General features: G+C 43.9%; 5 non-coding genes across 5 annotated transcripts; all 5 read left to right on the top strand.

Annotated features, from left to right (window-relative positions):
* The first annotated feature begins 7,313 nt into the window (after positions 1-7,313).
* On the top strand, positions 7,314-7,386 carry TRNAN-GUU (transfer RNA asparagine (anticodon GUU)). The gene has a single exon. It is a non-coding gene; the product is annotated as a tRNA-Asn (tRNA).
* A 221-nt stretch (positions 7,387-7,607) lies between these two features.
* On the top strand, positions 7,608-7,680 carry TRNAN-GUU (transfer RNA asparagine (anticodon GUU)). The gene has a single exon. It is a non-coding gene; the product is annotated as a tRNA-Asn (tRNA).
* A 367-nt stretch (positions 7,681-8,047) lies between these two features.
* On the top strand, positions 8,048-8,120 carry TRNAN-GUU (transfer RNA asparagine (anticodon GUU)). Its single transcript has one exon. It is a non-coding gene; the product is annotated as a tRNA-Asn (tRNA).
* Positions 8,121-9,511: 1,391 nt separating this feature from the next.
* TRNAN-GUU (transfer RNA asparagine (anticodon GUU)) lies at positions 9,512-9,584 on the top strand. The gene has a single exon. It is a non-coding gene; the product is annotated as a tRNA-Asn (tRNA).
* A 1,096-nt stretch (positions 9,585-10,680) lies between these two features.
* On the top strand, positions 10,681-10,753 carry TRNAK-UUU (transfer RNA lysine (anticodon UUU)). Its single transcript has one exon. It is a non-coding gene; the product is annotated as a tRNA-Lys (tRNA).
* Positions 10,754-12,142: the final 1,389 nt, after the last annotated feature.

The raw sequence follows: 12,142 nt of genomic DNA, 5'->3' as shown, positions 1-12,142 counted from the left end.
AGCTTCCGTGGTGCAATGGTTAGCGCGTTCGGCTGTTAACCGAAAGGTTGGTGGTTCGAGCCCACCCGGGAGCGTTGTTTTGAAGTTTTATAAGTAACGTAAAAGTCAAAGTTTTTCCACAATACCAGACGACCATTTAATTTCTAAGCTTCCGTGGTGCAATGGTTAGTGCGTTCGGCTGTTAACCGAAAGGTTGGTGGTTCTAGCCCATCCGGGAGCGTTGTTTTGAAGTTTTATAAGTAACGTAAAAGTCAAAATTTTTCCACAATACCAGACGACCATTTAATTTCTAAGCTTCCGTGGCGCAATGGTTAGCGCGTTCGGCGGTTAACCGAAAGGTTGGTGGTTCGAGCCCACCCGGGAGCGTTGTTTTTAAGTTTTATAAGTAACGTAAAAGCCAAAGTTTTTCCACAATACCAGACGACCATTTATTTTCTAAGCTTCCGTGGTGCAATGGTTAGCGCGTTCGGCTGTTAACCGAAAGGTTGGTGGTTCGAGCACACCCGAGAGCGTTGTTTTGAAGTTTTAAACAAACGTAAAAGTCAAAGATTTTCCACAATACCAGACGACCATTTAATTTCAAAGCTTCCGTGGTGCAATGGTTAGCGCGTTCGGCTGTTAACCGAAAGGTTGGTGGTTCGAGCCCACCCGGGAGCGTTGTTTTGAAGTTTTATAAGTAACGTAAAAGTCAAGGTTTTTTCACAATACCAGACGACCATTTAATTTCTAAGCTCTCGTGGTGCAATGGTTAGCGCGTTCGGCTGTTAACCGAAAGGTTGGTGGTTCGAGCCCACCCGGATTCGTTGTTTTGAAGTTTTATAAGTAACGTAAAAGTCAAAGTTTTTCTACAATACCAGACGACCATTTCATTTATAAGCTTCCGTGACGCAATGGTTAGCGCGTTCGGCTGTTAACCGAAAGGTTGGTGGTTCGAGCCCACCCGGGAGCGTTGTTTTGAAGTTTTATAAGTAACGTAAAAGTCAAAGTTTTTCCACAATACCAGACGGCCATTTAATTTCTAAGCTTCCGTGGTGCAATGGTTAGCGCGTACGGCTGTTAACCGAAAGGTTGGTGGTTCGAGCCCACCCGGGAGCGTTGTTTTGAAGTTTTATAAGTAACGTAAAAGTCAAAATTTTTCCACAATACCAGACGACCATTTAATTTCTAAGCTTCCGTGGCGCAATGGTTAGCGCGTTCGGCGGTTAACCGAAAGGTTGGTGGTTCGAGCCTACCCGGGAGCGTTGTTTTTAAGTTTTATAAGTAACGTAAAAGTCAAAATTTTTCCACAATAAAAGACGACCATTTAATTTCTAAGCTTCCGTGGCGCAATGGTTAGCGCGTTCGGCGGTTAACCGAAAGGTTGGTGGTTCGAGCCCACCCGGGAGCGTTGTTTTTAAGTTTTATAAGTAACGTAAAAGCCAAAGTTTTTCCACAATACCAGACGACCATTTATTTTCTAAGCTTCCGTGGTGCAATGGTTAGCGCGTTCGGCTGTTAACCGAAAGGTTGGTGGTTCGAGCACACCCGAGAGCGTTGTTTTGAAGTTTTAAACAAACGTAAAAGTCAAAGATTTTCCACAATACCAGACGACCATTTAATTTCAAAGCTTCCGTGGTGCAATGGTTAGCGCGTTCGGCTGTTAACCGAAAGGTTGGTGGTTCGAGCCCACCCGGGAGCGTTGTTTTGAAGTTTTATAAGTAACGTAAAAGTCAAGGTTTTTCCACAATACCAGACGACCATTTAATTTCTAAGCTCTCGTGGTGCAATGGTTAGCGCGTTCGGCTGTTAACCGAAAGGTTGGTGGTTCGAGCCCACCCGGATTCGTTGTTTTGAAGTTTTATAAGTAACGTAAAAGTCAAAGTTTTTCTACAATACCAGACGACCATTTCATTTATAAGCTTCCGTGACGCAATGGTTAGCGCGTTCGGCTGTTAACCGAAAGGTTGGTGGTTCGAGCCCACCCGGGAGCGTTGTTTTGAAGTTTTATAAGTAACGTAAAAGTCAGTTTTTCCACAATACCAGACGACCATTTAATTTCTAAGCTTCCGTGGTGCAATGGTTAGCGCGTACGGCTGTTAACCGTAAGGTTGGTGGTTCGAGCCCACCCGGGAGCGTTGTTTTGAAGTTTTATAAGTAACAAAAAAATATTCAAAGTTTTTCCACAATACCAGACGACCATTTAATTTCTAAGCTTCCGTGGTGCAATGGTTAGCGCGTACGGCTGTTAACCGTAAGGTTGGTGGTTCGAGCCCACCCGGGAGCGTTGTTTTGAAGTTTTATAAGTAACGTAAAAGTCAGTTTTTCCACAATACCAGACGACCATTTAATTTCTAAGCTTCCGTGGTGCAATGGTTAGCGCGTACGGCTGTTAACCGTAAGGTTGGTGGTTCGAGCCCACCCGGGAGCGTTGTTTTGAAGTTTTATAAGTAACAAAAAAATATTCAAAGTTTTTCCACAATACCAGACGACCATTTAATTTCTAAGCTTCCGTGGTGCAATGGTTAGCGCGTACGGCTGTTAACCGTAAGGTTGGTGGTTCGAGCCCACCCGGGAGCGTTGTTTTGAAGTTTTATAAGAAACAAAAAAATATTCAAAGTTTTTCCACAATACCTGACGACCATTTAATTTTTTAGCTTCCGTGGCGTAATGGTTAGCGCGTTCGGCTGTTAACCGAAAGGTTGGTGGTTCGAGCCCACCCGGGAGCGTTGTTTTGAAGTTTTATAAGAAACAAAAAAATATTCAAAGTTTTTCCACAATACCAGACGACCATTTAATTTCTAAGCTTCCGTGGTGCAATGGTTAGCGCGTTCGGCTGTTAACCGAAAGGTTGGTGGTTCGAGCCCACCCGGGAGCGTTGTTTTGAAGTTTTATAAGTAACGTAAAAGTCAAAGTTTTTCCACAATACCAGACGACCATTTAATTTCTAAGCTTCCGTGGTGCAATGGTTAGTGCGTTCGGCTGTTAACCGAAAGGTTGGTGGTTCTAGCCCATCCGGGAGCGTTGTTTTGAAGTTTTATAAGTAACGTAAAAGTCAAAATTTTTCCACAATACCAGACGACCATTTAATTTCTAAGCTTCCGTGGCGCAATGGTTAGCGCGTTCGGCGGTTAACCGAAAGGTTGGTGGTTCGAGCCCACCCGGGAGCGTTGTTTTTAAGTTTTATAAGTAACGTAAAAGCCAAAGTTTTTCCACAATACCAGACGACCATTTATTTTCTAAGCTTCCGTGGTGCAATGGTTAGCGCGTTCGGCTGTTAACCGAAAGGTTGGTGGTTCGAGCACACCCGAGAGCGTTGTTTTGAAGTTTTAAACAAACGTAAAAGTCAAAGATTTTCCACAATACCAGACGACCATTTAATTTCAAAGCTTCCGTGGTGCAATGGTTAGCGCGTTCGGCTGTTAACCGAAAGGTTGGTGGTTCGAGCCCACCCGGGAGCGTTGTTTTGAAGTTTTATAAGTAACGTAAAAGTCAAGGTTTTTTCACAATACCAGACGACCATTTAATTTCTAAGCTCTCGTGGTGCAATGGTTAGCGCGTTCGGCTGTTAACCGAAAGGTTGGTGGTTCGAGCCCACCCGGATTCGTTGTTTTGAAGTTTTATAAGTAACGTAAAAGTCAAAGTTTTTCTACAATACCAGACGACCATTTCATTTATAAGCTTCCGTGACGCAATGGTTAGCGCGTTCGGCTGTTAACCGAAAGGTTGGTGGTTCGAGCCCACCCGGGAGCGTTGTTTTGAAGTTTTATAAGTAACGTAAAAGTCAGTTTTTCCACAATACCAGACGACCATTTAATTTCTAAGCTTCCGTGGTGCAATGGTTAGCGCGTACGGCTGTTAACCGTAAGGTTGGTGGTTCGAGCCCACCCGGGAGCGTTGTTTTGAAGTTTTATAAGTAACAAAAAAATATTCAAAGTTTTTCCACAATACCAGACGACCATTTAATTTCTAAGCTTCCGTGGTGCAATGGTTAGCGCGTACGGCTGTTAACCGTAAGGTTGGTGGTTCGAGCCCACCCGGGAGCGTTGTTTTGAAGTTTTATAAGTAACGTAAAAGTCAAAATTTTTCCACAATACCAGACGACCATTTAATTTCTAAGCTTCCGTGGCGCAATGGTTAGCGCGTTCGGCGGTTAACCGAAAGGTTGGTGGTTCGAGCCCACCCGGGAGCGTTGTTTTTAAGTTTTATAAGTAACGTAAAAGCCAAAGTTTTTCCACAATACCAGACGACCATTTATTTTCTAAGCTTCCGTGGTGCAATGGTTAGCGCGTTCGGCTGTTAACCGAAAGGTTGGTGGTTCGAGCACACCCGAGAGCGTTGTTTTGAAGTTTTAAACAAACGTAAAAGTCAAAGATTTTCCACAATACCAGACGACCATTTAATTTCAAAGCTTCCGTGGTGCAATGGTTAGCGCGTTCGGCTGTTAACCGAAAGGTTGGTGGTTCGAGCCCACCCGGGAGCGTTGTTTTGAAGTTTTATAAGTAACGTAAAAGTCAAGGTTTTTCCACAATACCAGACGACCATTTAATTTCTAAGCTCTCGTGGTGCAATGGTTAGCGCGTTCGGCTGTTAACCGAAAGGTTGGTGGTTCGAGCCCACTCGGATTCGTTGTTTTGAAGTTTTATAAGTAACGTAAAAGTCAAAGTTTTTCTACAATACCAGACGACCATTTCATTTATAAGCTTCCGTGACGCAATGGTTAGCGCGTTCGGCTGTTAACCGAAAGGTTGGTGGTTCGAGCCCACCCGGGAGCGTTGTTTTGAAGTTTTATAAGTAACGTAAAAGTCAGTTTTTCCACAATACCAGACGACCATTTAATTTCTAAGCTTCCGTGGTGCAATGGTTAGCGCGTACGGCTGTTAACCGTAAGGTTAATGGTTCGAGCCCACCCGGGAGCGTTGTTTTGAAGTTTTATAAGTAACAAAAAAATATTCAAAGTTTTTCCACAATACCAGACGACCATTTAATTTCTAAGCTTCCGTGGTGCAATGGTTAGCGCGTACGGCTGTTAACCGTAAGGTTGGTGGTTCGAGCCCACCCGGGAGCGTTGTTTTGAAGTTTTATAAGAAACAAAAAAATATTCAAAGTTTTTCCACAATACCTGACGACCATTTAATTTTTTAGCTTCCGTGGCGTAATGGTTAGCGCGTTCGGCTGTTAACCGAAAGGTTGGTGGTTCGAGCCCACCCGGGAGCGTTGTTTTGAAGTTTTATAAGTAACGTAAAAGTCAAAGTTTTTCCACAATACCAGACGACCATTTAATTTCTAAGCTTCCGTGGCGCAATGGTTAGCGCGTTCGGCTGTTAACCGAAAGGTTGTTGGTTCTAGCCCACCCGGGAGCGTTGTTTTGAAGTTTTAAACAAACCTAAAAGTCAAAGTTTTTCCACAATACCAGACGACCATTTAATTTCCAAGCTTCCGTGGTGCAATGGTTAGCGCGTACGGCTGTTAACCGAAAGGTTGGTGGTTCGAGCCCACCCGGGAGCGTTGTTTTGAAGTTTTATAAGTAACGTAAAAGTCAAAGTTTTTCCACAATACCAGACGACCATTTAATTTCTAAGCTTCCGTGGCGAACTGGTTAGCGCGTTCGGCTGTTAACCGAAAGGTTGGAGGTTCGAGCCCACCCGGGAGCGTTGTTTTGAAGTTTTAAACAAACGTAAAAGTCAAAGTTTTTCCACAATACCAGACGACCATTTAATTTCTAAGCTTCCGTGGCGAACTGGTTAGCGCGTTCGGCTGTTAACCGAAAGGTTGGTGGTTCGAGCCCACCCGGGAGCGTTGTTTTGAAGTTTTATAAGTAACGTAAAAGTCAAGGTTTTTCCACAATACCAGACGACCATTTAATTTCTAAGCTCTCGTGGTGCAATGGTTAGCGCGTTCGGCTGTTAACCGAAAGGTTGGTGGTTCGAGCCCACTCGGATTCGTTGTTTTGAAGTTTTATAAGTAACGTAAAAGTCAAAGTTTTTCTACAATACCAGACGACCATTTCATTTACAAGCTTCCGTGACGCAATGGTTAGCGCGTTCGGCTGTTAACCGAAAGGTTGGTGGTTCGAGCCCACCCGGGAGCGTTGTTTTGAAGTTTTATAAGTAACGTAAAAGTCAGTTTTTCCACAATACCAGACGACCATTTAATTTCTAAGCTTCCGTGGTGCAATGGTTAGCGCGTACGGCTGTTAACCGTAAGGTTAATGGTTCGAGCCCACCCGGGAGCGTTGTTTTGAAGTTTTATAAGTAACAAAAAAATATTCAAAGTTTTTCCACAATACCAGACGACCATTTAATTTCTAAGCTTCCGTGGTGCAATGGTTAGCGCGTACGGCTGTTAACCGTAAGGTTGGTGGTTCGAGCCCACCCGGGAGCGTTGTTTTGAAGTTTTATAAGAAACAAAAAAATATTCAAAGTTTTTCCACAATACCTGACGACCATTTAATTTTTTAGCTTCCGTGGCGTAATGGTTAGCGCGTTCGGCTGTTAACCGAAAGGTTGGTGGTTCGAGCCCACCCGGGAGCGTTGTTTTGAAGTTTTATAAGTAACGTAAAAGTCAAAGTTTTTCCACAATACCAGACGACCATTTAATTTCTAAGCTTCCGTGGCGCAATGGTTAGCGCGTTCGGCTGTTAACCGAAAGGTTGTTGGTTCTAGCCCACCCGGGAGCGTTGTTTTGAAGTTTTAAACAAACCTAAAAGTCAAAGTTTTTCCACAATACCAGACGACCATTTAATTTCCAAGCTTCCGTGGTGCAATGGTTAGCGCGTACGGCTGTTAACCGAAAGGTTGGTGGTTCGAGCCCACCCGGGAGCGTTGTTTTGAAGTTTTATAAGTAACGTAAAAGTCAAAGTTTTTCCACAATACCAGACGACCATTTAATTTCTAAGCTTCCGTGGCGAACTGGTTAGCGCGTTCGGCTGTTAACCGAAAGGTTGGAGGTTCGAGCCCACCCGGGAGCGTTGTTTTGAAGTTTTAAACAAACGTAAAAGTCAAAGTTTTTCCACAATACCAGACGACCATTTAATTTCTAAGCTTCCGTGGTGCAATGGTTAGCGCGTTCGGCTGTTAACCGAAAGGTTGGTGGTTCGAGCCCACCCGGGAGCGTTGTTTTGAAGTTTTATAAGTAACGTAAAAGTCAAAGTTTTTCCACAATACCAGACGACCATTTAATTTCTAAGCTTCCGTGGTGCAATGGTTAGCGCGTACGGCTGTTAACCGTAAGGTTGGTGGTTCGAGCCCCCCCGGGAGCGTTGTTTTGAAGTTTTATAAGTAACAAAAAAATATTCAAAGTTTTTCCACAATACCAGACGACCATTTAATTTCTAAGCTTCCGTGGCGCAATGGTTAGCGCGTTCGGCTGTTAACCGAAAGGTTGGTGGTTCGAGCCCACCCGGGAGCGTTGTTTTGAAGTTTTAAACAAACCTGAAAGTCAAAGTTTTTCCACAATATCAGACGACCATTTAATTTCTAAGCTTCCGTGGTGCAATGGTTAGCGCGTACGGCTGTTAACCGTAAGGTTGGTGGTTCGAGCCCCCCCGGGAGCGTTGTTTTGAAGTTTTATAAGTAACAAAAAAATATTCAAAGTTTTTCCACAATACCAGACGACCATTTTATTTCTAAGCTTCCGTGGCGCAATGGTTAGCGCGTTCGGCTGTTAACCGAAAGGTTGGTGGTTCGAGCCCACCCGGGAGCGTTGTTTTGAAGTTTTAAACAAACCTGAAAGTCAAAGTTTTTCCACAATACCAGACGACCATCTAATTTCTAAGCTTCCGTGGTGCAATGGTTAGCGCGTTCGGCTGTTAACCGAAAGGTTGGTGGTTCGAGCCCACCCGGGAGCGTTGTTTTGAAGTTTTATTAGTAACGTAAAAGTCAAAGTTTTTCCACAATACCAGACGACCATTTAATTTCTAAGCTTCCGTGGTGCAATGGTTAGCGCGTACGGCTGTTAACCGTAAGGTTGGTGGTTCGAGCTCCCCCGGGAGCGTTGTTTTGAAGTTTTATAAGTAACAAAAAAATATTCAAAGTTTTTCCACAATACCAGACGACCATTTAATTTCTAAGCTTCCGTGGCGCAATGGTTAGCGCGTTCGGCTGTTAACCGAAAGGTTGGTGGTTCGAGCCCACCCGGGAGCGTTGTTTTTAAGTTTTATAAGTAACGTAAAAGCCAAAGTTTTTCCACAATACCAGACGACCATTTATTTTCTAAGCTTCCGTGGTGCAATGGTTAGCGCGTTCGGCTGTTAACCGAAAGGTTGGTGGTTCGAGCACACCCGGGAGCGTTGTTTTGAAGTTTTAATCAAACGTAAAAGTCAAAGATTTTCCACAATACCAGACGACCATTTAATTTCAAAGCTTTCGTGGTGCAATGGTTAGCGCGTTCGGCTGTTAACCGAAAGGTTGGTGGTTCGAGCCCACCCGGGAGCGTTGTTTTGAAGTTTTATAAGTAACGTAAAAGTCAAAGTTTTTCCACAATACCAGACGACCATTTAATTTCTAAGCTTCCGTGGTGCAATGGTTAGCGCGTACGGCTGTTAACCGTAAGGTTGGTGGTTCGAGCCCACCCGGGAGCGTTGTTTTGAAGTTTTATAAGTAACAAAAAAATATTCAAAGTTTTTCCACAATACCAGACGACCATTTAATTTCTAAGCTTCCGTGGCGCAATGGTTAGCGCGTTCGGCGGTTAACCGAAAGGTTGGTGGTTCGAGCCCACCCGGGAGCGTTGTTTTTAAGTTTTATAAGTAACGTAAAAGTCAAAGTTTTTCCACAATACCAGACGACCATTTATTTTCTAAGCTTCCGTGGTGCAATGGTTAGCGCGTTCGGCTGTTAACCGAAAGGTTGGTGGTTCGAGCACACCCGGGAGCGTTGTTTTGAAGTTTTAAACAAACGTAAAAGTCAAAGATTTTCCACAATACCAGACGACCACTTAATTTCACAGCTTCCGTGGTGCAATGGTTAGCGCGTTCGGCTGTTAACCGAAAGGTTGGTGGTTCGAGCCCACCCGGGAGCGTTGTTTTGAAGTTTTATAAGTAACGTAAAAGTCAAGGTTTTTCCACAATACCAGACGACCATTTAATTTCAAAGCTTCCGTGGCGCAATGGTTAGCGCGTTAGGCTGTTAACCGAAAGGTTGGTGGTTCGAGCCCACCCGGATGCGTTGTTTTGAAGTTTTATAAGTAACGTAAAAGTCAAAGTTTTTCTACAATACCAGACGACCATTTCATTTATAAGCTTCCGTGGCGCAATGGTTAGCGCGTTAGGCTGTTAACCGAAAGGTTGGTGGTTCGAGCCCACCCGGGAGCGTTGATTTGAAGTTTTATAAGTAACGTAAAAGTCAAAGTTTTTCCACAATACCAGACGACCATTTAATTTCTAAGCTTCCGTGGTGCAATGGTTAGCGCGTACGGCTGTTAACCGTAAGGTTGGTGGTTCGAGCCCCCCCGGGAGCGTTGTTTTGAAGTTTTATAAGTAACAAAAAAATATTCAAAGTTTTTCCACAATACCAGACGACCATTTAATTTCTAAGCTTCCGTGGCGCAATGGTTAGCGCGTTCGGCTGTTAACCGAAAGGTTGGTGGTTCGAGCCCACCCGGGAGCGTTGTTTTTAAGTTTTATAAGTAACGTAAAAGCCAAAGTTTTTCCACAATACCAGACGACCATTTATTTTCTAAGCTTCCGTGGTGCAATGGTTAGCGCGTTCGGCTGTTAACCGAAAGGTTGGTGGTTCGAGCACACCCGGGAGCGTTGTTTTGAAGTTTTAAACAAACGTAAAAGTCAAAGATTTTCCACAATACCAGACGACCATTTAATTTCAAAGCTTTCGTGGTGCAATGGTTAGCGCGTTCGGCTGTTAACCGAAAGGTTGGTGGTTCGAGCCCACCCGGGAGCGTTGTTTTGAAGTTTTATAAGTAACGTAAAAGTCAAAGTTTTTCCACAATACCAGACGACCATTTAATTTCTAAGCTTCCGTGGTGCAATGGTTAGCGCGTACGGCTGTTAACCGTAAGGTTGGTGGTTCGAGCCCACCCGGGAGCGTTGTTTTGAAGTTTTATAAGTAACAAAAAAATATTCAAAGTTTTTCCACAATACCTGACGACCATTTAATTTTTTAGCTTCCGTGGCGTAATGGTTAGCGCGTTCGGCTGTTAACCGAAAGGTTGTTGGTTCGAGCCCACCCGGGAGCGTTGTTTTGAAGTTTTATAAGTAACGTAAAAGTCAAAGTTTTTCAACAATACCAGACGACCATTTAATTTCTAAGCTTCCGTGGCGCAATGGTTAGCGCGTTCGGCTGTTAACCGAAAGGTTGTTGGTTCGAGCCCACCCGGGAGCGTTGTTTTGAAGTTTTAAACAAACCTAAAAGTCAAAGTTTTTCCACAATACCAGACGACCATTTAATTTCTAAGCTTCCGTGGTGCAATGGTTAGCGCGTACGGCTGTTAACCGAAAGGTTGGTGGTTCGAGCCCACCCGGGAGCGTTGTTTTGAAGTTTTATAAGTAACGTAAAAGTCAAAGTTTTTCCACAATACCAGACGACCATTTAATTTCTAAGCTTCCGTGGTGCAATGGTTAGCGCGTTCGGCTGTTAACCGAAAGGTTGGTGGTTCGAGCCCACCCGAGAGCGTTGTATTTAAGTTTTATAAGTAACGTAAAAGTCAAAGTTTTTCCACAATACCAGACGACCATTTACTTTCTAAGCTTCCGTGGTGCAATGGTTAGCGCGTTCGGCTTTTAACCGAAAGGTTGGTGGTTCGAGCCCACCCGGGAGCGTTGTTTTGAAGTTTTATAAGTAACGTAAAAGTCAAAGTTTTTCCACAATACCAGACGACCATTTAATTTCTAAGCTTCCGTGGCGCAATGGTTAGCGCGTTAGGCTGTTAACCGAAAGGTTGGTGGTTCGAGCACACACGGGAGCGTTGTTTTGAAGTTTTAAACAAACGTAAAAGTCAAAGTTTTTCCACTATACCAGACGACCATTTAATTTCTAAGCTTCCGTGGTGCAATGGTTAGCGCGTTCGGCTGTTAACCGAAAGGTTGGTGGTTCGAGCCCACCCGGGAGCATTGTTTTGAAGTTTTATAAGTAACGTAAAAGTCAAAGTTTTTCCACAATACCAGACGACCATTTAATTTCTAAGCTTCCGTGGTGCAATGGTTAGCGCGTACGGCTGTTAACCGTAAGGTTGGTGGTTCGAGCCCACCCGGGAGCGTTGTTTTGAAGTTTTATAAGTAACGTAAAAGTCAAAGTTTTTCCACAATACCAGACGACCATTTAATTTCTAAGCTTCCGTGGCGCAATGGTTAGCGCGTTCGGCTGTTAACCGAAAGGTTGTTGGTTCGAGCCCACCCGGGAGCGTTGTTTTAAAGTTTTAAACAAACCTAAAAGTCAAAGTTTTTCCACAATACCAGACGACCATCTAATTTCTAAGCTTCCGTGGTGCAATGGTTAGCGCGTACGGCTGTTAACCGAAAGGTTGGTGGTTCGAGCCCACCCGGGAGCGTTGTTTTGAAGTTTTATAAGTAACGTAAAAGTCAAAGTTTTTCCACAATACCAGACGACCATTTAATTTCTAAGCTTCCGTGGTGCAATGGTTAGCGCGTACGGCTGTTAACCGAAAGGTTGGTGGTTCGAGCCCACCCGGGAGCGTTGTTTTGAAGTTTTATAAGTAACGTAAAAGTCAAAGTTTTTCCACAATACCAGACGACCATTTAATTTCTAAGCTTCCGTGGTGCAATGGTTAGCGCGTTCGGCTGTTAACCGAAAGGTTGGTGGTTCGAGCCCACCCGGGAGCGTTGTTTTGAAGTTTTATAAGTAACGTAAAAGTCAAAGTTTTTCCACAATACCTGACGACCATTTAATTTCTAAGCTTCCGTGGTGCAATGGTTAGCTCGTACGGCTGTTAACCGTAAGGTTGGTGGTTCGAGCCCACCCGGGAGCGTTGTTTTGAAGTTTTATAAGTAACAAAAAAATATTCAAAGTTTTTCCACAATACCAGACGACCATTTAATTTCTAAGCTTCCGTGGTGCAATGGTTAGCGCGTACGGCTGTTAACCGTAAGGTTGGTGGTTCGAGCCCACCCGGGAGCGTTGTTTTGAAGTTTTATAAGTAACAAAAAAATATTCAAAGTTTTTCCACAATACCTGACGACCATTTAATTTTT

This window comes from Phalangium opilio, unplaced genomic scaffold (genome assembly GCF_054372755.1).
Source record: "Phalangium opilio isolate 3A_F unplaced genomic scaffold, DU_Popi_V2 ptg000026l_1, whole genome shotgun sequence".
Classification (NCBI taxonomy): Eukaryota; Metazoa; Arthropoda; class Arachnida; order Opiliones; family Phalangiidae; genus Phalangium; species Phalangium opilio.
Note: the sequence above shows the minus strand (reverse complement) of the source record. Positions and strands in the feature narration are given on the sequence as shown.